The sequence below is a fragment of the Pongo abelii genome, chromosome 4 (assembly GCF_028885655.2).
Source record: "Pongo abelii isolate AG06213 chromosome 4, NHGRI_mPonAbe1-v2.0_pri, whole genome shotgun sequence".
Lineage (NCBI taxonomy): Eukaryota > Metazoa > Chordata > Mammalia > Primates > Hominidae > Pongo > Pongo abelii.
The window spans coordinates 107,680,196-107,687,639 of NC_071989.2; the positions used below are offsets into that span (position 1 = coordinate 107,680,196).

The window sequence follows — 7,444 nt, forward strand, 5'->3', positions numbered from 1 at the left end:
GCTGAACGGGTGGAATAAGACCAGCAGCTCGAGCAAAACTCGGGCCAAGGCGCCACCGGCCACAGAGGTTTCCAGCTGGAAAAGCGACACCCTAAGGATCCTGTGACATAGACAATAAAAAAAAAATTATGTTTAACGAGATTTTAAACATAACTGTTATACATAACAATGAAAATCAGTGGTAGAGTGAAAGAATGTGAGGAGACAAGACTGCAAAAGGAAAAATAATAGGGATGCACAAAGCTTTGTTGGGATTAGGATGTGGAGATCCAGTGGTAACCTGACAGCCTGAGGGGTTTTTTTGTGACTAACATAAACAAAGACATAATAAGAGTAGTCTCGGTAGATTCATCGCAGAGTTGTGGCAAGACTGACTACTACAGGATAGAGCACGGTGAGTTTCGGGAGTTTTCTCTAAGTCCGTCATAGGTGGAAGTCCAAGGAAAAGGAAGATGCAAGTCGCGGTACTCAGGCTTCCCTTAGATGACAGGTTTTAAGTTTCAGGGAGATGTGGGTTTAATCTCAGTGGTCTCTAGTAGGACAGTGTCTATTATACTCATGTGTGGGTCTCTGCTTCAACCCTGAAGATAGCATTAAAGGAAAAAACAAGAAAAAAAATAGTCTTTTTTAGTCCAATTGTTTTGTAATCTCTATTGTTATTTCACTTTACATAGAAAATGTTGTTGGGAGTGTATATTTTTAAGTTCCCAAAAATATTACAGGATTGTAAAAAATGTTCATTCCAGATTTTTAATTGTATAACATTGAGTATTAAGAAACTAAGTTGTCTAGTGGTGACTATTATTATTATTATTTCTTATAACATTGTCATTTTGTGTCCAGACACATCATCCACTTCTGAAAAGAGTTAATACATTTGGTGATGGCTATGGAATTATTATTAACAGGTAGATATGCACACATATCACGTATACATCCACACAAATTATGTATTATATATTATAAAATATTATATTTTATACCAAATATAACATTGTATGTAATATGCATTTAAACTACATGCTTTACTATTTAATTCATGTTGTAAATAATTAGTATTCTACTGCTGATTCTTTTTGAGAAAAAATCAAATATTATCTTAGATATACTTTCATTATTTAAATTATAAAATTCATGCTTTATTATTTATTATAATCTATTATAGAAGGTCTTCAGCAATGAATGCCTTTTAATTTTTTCTATTTTTTGTGAATGCTTTTTATATCTTGGTAGGTTGTTCTATATATATTAGATGCTATCCTTCTTTATTCCTAGTCATACTATTCTACTTAAATTCATGTATTATTATATGTCATCTTTCTTTTATAGAATTATCTTGCATCTTGTTTTGCTATTCCTCAATTGTATACCTTTCTAAATCATTATGGTTTAGGGGAGGCTCTGAAATAGTATAAAGTTGTAATTTTAAAAAATATTAACACAATTTATGAGTCTTTAAATAATTGATTTAATAACTTTGCATTGATTATGATTACTAATATATTTGGGGTTATTTATATTATTTCTATTGACTATGTTTCCCTTTTCTTTTTTCTTTTCTCCTTTATGTCAGTTGAGTGGTTCTCAAGTGAGGCTATTTTTGGTTGTCACAGTAGTCCCAACAGGCAGAGAGGTGGTACTGAATCAGGTGGGTAGAGGCTAGAGATCGTATTCAACATCTTTCGATGCATAGGACAACCCCACACAACCAAGAGATTTCCTGCCCTGAGTGTCCATATGCGAAGGTTAAGAAACCCTCTTCTAAATATGTGTCTTCTTTATTCTATTCATTTCTCTTAATTTATTAATATGGAGTAGACTTTTTATTTATATTATTTCACTTGTAACATAAAAACAGTTTTCAGAAGAAACTGAGTTAATAGATATCTTTATTCTCCTATACTGCTAAGAAAATCATCTGCAGACATTAAAATTTAATTCAGCAATTTATCTCATTTTTATATCGTTTTTAAAATTTTGGTTCTACCTGATTTTTAATCACCCAACACTAAGTTATTGCCAATGTTCATAGACAGTAGCTATACATATGTGTGTGTATATATATATATATATTCATATGTTTTACCATTTTATCATTTTATTTACTTATATCCCCTTTCTTCCCTGTTTCTTCTTCCCTTACTGCTGAGGTAGATCTATTAGTAGCTCTTTCAGTAGAGATAGATGGATGGCAATTTTTATATTCATAGTAATTTCTCTTCAGCACTTTGAGTCTCTTATTTTACTATCTTTTGGGACCTGTGATACATGTATTATTCCTTCACAAGTAATTTGTTATTTATCACTAATGACTTTAAAAATATATTTTTTACTTACTAGCAGTAATTTTGATACAATGTGTCTTAGTATGGATTAGATTTTTGTTTACCCTGCTTGGGACCCATTGTAGATGTTGTTATCATTGTTTAATTGGATAATCAATTAAGCCAGTTCTAGAAAATTATTGATATTGTCTTCTTAAAAAATTCCTTATTCAAATTGTATCTTACTTTCTGCATGGATTATTAGAAACATAATAAACCTTGTTATATCCCTATACTTCAAATTAGATTTCATATACTTCTCCTAGTACCTCTGCAGAATTATAACATGGTTCTGGGTACATATTTTACATCAACAGCTTTTTCCTCACCTGTTTTGAACTTTTAACTCTCCATTAATTGTTTTTTCTTCCAAAGTTCATGATTTTGGGAATTATAAAGAAGGAACTTCTGTTTTTGGCTTCATCATATATGCCTATTTTAATTTTTGTAATGTTCCTTTTGTTCTTCATGGACTTTTTAAAAAAATTCTTTTGACACTTTTCAACTTATAGTCACAAAATGGTTGCCGAGCAATATTCAGCCTTATATACACATTATTGCGGGGAATAAGATAAATTAAACTCCACAATCTGAAGGTGGTCTATCTTTTAAAAGTATTGTGTTGCAATCCCAAATCCATTGTGGCACCAAGACCAAACATAGAAAAAGGGAGCTGTGGTTTATCACAGTAATCTCTTTCAGAAACAGAGACCCAAGAACTATGCAGGCACTTAGAGAAGTGGATGTGAGTTGCAATGGGTAGAGTGTGGCAGCCATGGAAGTGTTCAGATCTCTTCTAGAACCTTTTATGGGAAGCATAGCTGCCCATCAGCCTCCCACTGTTGCCCATATTGGTTCTATTACAGCATTCAGATGAAGGCTCTGCTTCCACCAGACTGCCCTTAGCCAAAGACTGAATATGGTATGAAATACTAGAATCATCCAATTCTGTGCCCAGTTCAGGACTTTTTCAAAGGGCAGTCTATTGGTCTAACCAAAACTTTCTCAGAACTGGGTTGTAGACAGAGTCTTTTCCTACCTAGTTTTTCCTTTTATAATTGTCAGACTTACTCAGGGTCTGAAGGCCCTTTACACTTACTCCTGCCCCATGCCTGGCTCCCTGCTTATTTCTAGGAGTGTGTAAAGGCACTTTTATTTCATTTTTGGAAATGTTGTCTGTGAGATTTTGATCTTCTATATATTCGCTCTAAATGGATTTTCAAAGACCCCCCAATCTAAACCATTCTTGTCACAGGGTCCTTAGGGTATCACTTTTCCAGCCGGAAACTTCTGTGGCCAGTGGCACTTTTACTTGAGTTTTCCTTGGTCTTGCTGGGCTCATTCAACCCACTCAGCCTGGTTGGCAGTGTTCTGCTTGTGCTACTGGCCTGGATGCCATGCCTGCCAAGAGTGAGCCAGGCACAGAGTGGTGAGGAGGGTATGAGTGAGTGCAAGGTCTGGCCACTGCACACAGCCAGGTGTGCTGGCTGTGGCAGCGTGGAAAACTCCAGATTCCGGCACAGACACCAGCTCTGCGAAAGGGTGCAGCTGGACCAGGTGTACCACAACTGATTTCCACTGCAGGAACTGGGGAACATGGTGGCACCTGGAAACTTACAGACACCAGGAACTGCAGAGCTACAAAGAAGGTGTCATAGCTTTGGCTATGTTCTGGGATCCCCAAAGGGCTGAAGCTCTTCTCTCCTCATCACTTGCAATGTGGTGAGCAGGGGGTGTGTTTCAGCCGTTTTTGTGTTACAGCTCTTTCAGTGCTGCCATTGGGAGGATCCTGAGTTCTTGTCCCACATCCAGGAAGAAGGAAGTATGTGGAAAACTGGAGGATGAGCAAGGTAGAGCGGAGCTTCATTGAATGACAGAACAACTCCCAGGAGACCTGAAATGGGTAGCTCCTTTCTCCATGCAGGTCCTGACAAGTGTCCAGCTGTCAGTGGAGAAGCAACTCACAGTGGGATGCTCCTTCCCACAGGCAGGTGATTCCGAAGAGTCAAGGAGACCCAAAGTGGGCAGCTCCTTCCAGCCGCTGGTAGTCCCAACCTCTGTGTGAATCAGGCTGTGTCTTGGGTTTTTATAGGTTCAAAAGGCAGGAAGTGTGTGCTGATTGGTCTATAAACAACCATGCATGGGCCTGGAAAGTTCACCATAAGTTTTCACTCCAAGTAGCAGACTCCACCTGAAACTGGCAGCCTGGCCCCCAGGCTTCAGGCCATCACTGGTTTGAACGTGGGGTTTCACCGGGGACCCACCTCTTTCCATCCAGAAATCTCTGTCTGCCTTCCACCATCAACATGTCTTCTGTGGAGTCCAGGCTTTCTGTGCTGAGGGATGCCTGCAGATCTGCGCTGAGTCACCCTCAGCCCCCCAGTCCCCCTCCCACGCTCTTTGGTATCCAATGCTCAGAAGAGACTGAGGCAGCGGCAGGTCAGCTGGTGCATCAGCGCTGTCCCAATTGCATGCACACCAGGCCAACAGCACCTGGGCTCAGCTACAACTTTGCTCCACACTGGAGTGGGCGCCAGGAGTGGGGAGAGGCCAGGGAGTAGGAGCAGGCACTTCCAAGTCTATGGAGGCAGGGGAGCTTCCTGAGCCTCTGAGAGTGTAAGGATGCCCAGATTCAGAGCAGTGGCTGGGCAGCTGCAGCTGCGCCCAGGAGCATAGGGCTCCTCCCCCACCAACTTGGTAGGGAGCATGGCTCCTTCCTGTTCCCAGCGCCTGCCAGCTCCAAGGAGCACGCAGCCCTGGCGTTGCCTCCCCTTCTGCAGCCGGCATCCTTGCAGTGGCCACTCCAGACGGGTCATCACCACCATCACTATCACTGCTATCTTATTCCCTAAATTCAAACAATGAATGTTTACCAGAGAATTTCTTGGGGTTTTTTTTTTATTAGCTATATTAATTATATAATAGACTTGTTCTAAACAAATACTGAGGTGTATAAATCTATAAGTTATTTAGTAATTATAGAGAAAATACAGGAAATGTGTATCCTAGAAAATTACTTCTAAGCATAGCTGTAAACGAAAGAAAAACTGGGTTTGAGAAAGTTGATTATATAATTGCAAGAATATCAATAACTTTACTGTGTTAACAGGATTAATTTATATATATAAATCATTTGTTAGACAATTTTGTCAGAGCTGATAGTAAAAGTATAAGTTAGATGGAAGCCTGCATGAGGCTGTGCCGGGCTGCTTGAAGGTGCCCAGCACAGTTGGGAACCCAGGCCAACTGCCCCCGGACGTGTGGCTCCATGAGGCGGGCAATGGAGCTCGAGCCTGAGCTGCTGCTCCGTGAGGCTCATGAGAACGTGGAGGTGACACGGAGCTCCAGGCGGGAGCTGTGGGAGGCACAGAGGCAGATCAAGGAGTGTGCACCACAGACAAAGGATGTTCTTAAACAGCATTTTAATGATTTAAAGGGAACCCTTGAGGAGCTCCTGGATGAGCGATTGGTGACCCTTTAGCAAGAGGTGGACATCGTTGAGCAGGAGACCATTAAACCATTAGATGACTGCCAGAGGCTCATAGAACACGGAGTCAACACTGCAGAGGACTTAGTCTGAGTAGGTGAGATTGCCATGGTTGGTAGTGTAGAAGAGAATGAGCAACAGTATAGCTTTACCAAAAAGGTCTCACACATTCAGTTGGACAGCTTACCAGAAGTACCTTTACTGGTTGATGTGCTTTGTTTATCTGCTCAGTTGGATGACTCAATTCTTATAGTAAAAGACTACATTTCTAAGCATGGAACAGTAGCATCTCTCCCACCAGTACAGATATAAGAACTGATACAGAAACCTGGAGTCATCACAGTAGGATGGTGTAAGGTGGATGATGATTTTACAGCCCAAGATTACAGGCTCTAATTTTGTAAATGTACTTCAAATCATTATGAGGATGTACATGTAGGTTCTGAAACTCAATTCATAGTACTGCACATGGACTCCAATGTTGATTATCAGTTCAATGTCTGCACCTGAGGAGATGGTCAACAGGAGTGCAGCCCCGAAGTGTCCCCCAGATAGGTCATTTCACATTGATGCCTCATGAGTGGACAGCTGGTTTTGAGGGGTACAGTCTGAAAGTCGAAGTAATATTGCATTCTGGAATGATTCTCAATCCTCAGGTGTTCTCTACTCTAGAACTCCAACTTATTTCTGTGGGCAGACATTAACATTCAGAGTTGAAATTGTGGGACAGAAGAGACAGTACGGGGTGTTTGCAGAAAGACGGAATGGATATGACTCTCTGCAGCAGGATCAAGCTATATGTATGAGTACAAACGGTGAAGTTTTTGTTAATGGAAAAGAAATGACTAATGAGTTAACTTCAGTTACTTCTGGGTGCACTGTCACATTTGACATTGAAGCTGTCACTCTAGGAACCACCAATAATAATGAAGGCAGGAACTTCAAGCTTCGAGTAACAATTAGCTCAAATAACAGAGAAGTGGTTTTTAATTAGTTACTCGATCAATCTTGTGGTTCTCTTTACTTTGGATGCTCATTTTTCCATCCTGGATGGAAAATATTAGTGTTATAGATGTTTGGGTGCTTGGCTTTGGTTTTCAGGGTTTAACGTAGCTGGTCTTCAGCCCAGTTTAGTTTTAATTGTCTTTTTTTTTTTTTAAGTAGTTGCATTCATCTCTCACTTAAGCTATTGGAAATAGAAAATATTTACTGAATTCATTTCATAATATTTTAACAAAAAGAGACTTGAATGTTGGGGAAAATCTTGTAATTCAGTCAATTTTATTTTTAGCCTACTGTTAACTAAAATATCACGTCATAATAGAAATCCAATTGACTTTAGAAGTATGAGAAGATATAGAAAGTTCTTACCCTTACATCACTTTTCTTAAAGTTAGTTATTAGACTAGGAAAACAATGTAATATTATTTTTTAAACCATCATAAAAGATCCAAGTCCATGTAAATCTTTAGAATAAAACAAGAGAAACAGACCAGATAGTAGAAGCTATGTGATACACATTCATTAATATGCTGTCCACCTGAATTTATTGGCAATACTCTCCATGTTCAGGTACTTATAAGCAGTGTTGACTTTTATCCCATCTTCAATAATTTTTAAGTCCCCAAAACAT

At 39.4% G+C, this 7,444-nt stretch overlaps 1 pseudogene; it reads left to right on the plus strand.

Annotated features, from left to right (window-relative positions):
* Nucleotides 1-5,447: 5,447 nt before the first annotated feature.
* LOC100444584 (cytokine receptor-like factor 3) lies at nt 5,448-6,906 on the plus strand (annotated as a pseudogene).
* Nucleotides 6,907-7,444: the final 538 nt, after the last annotated feature.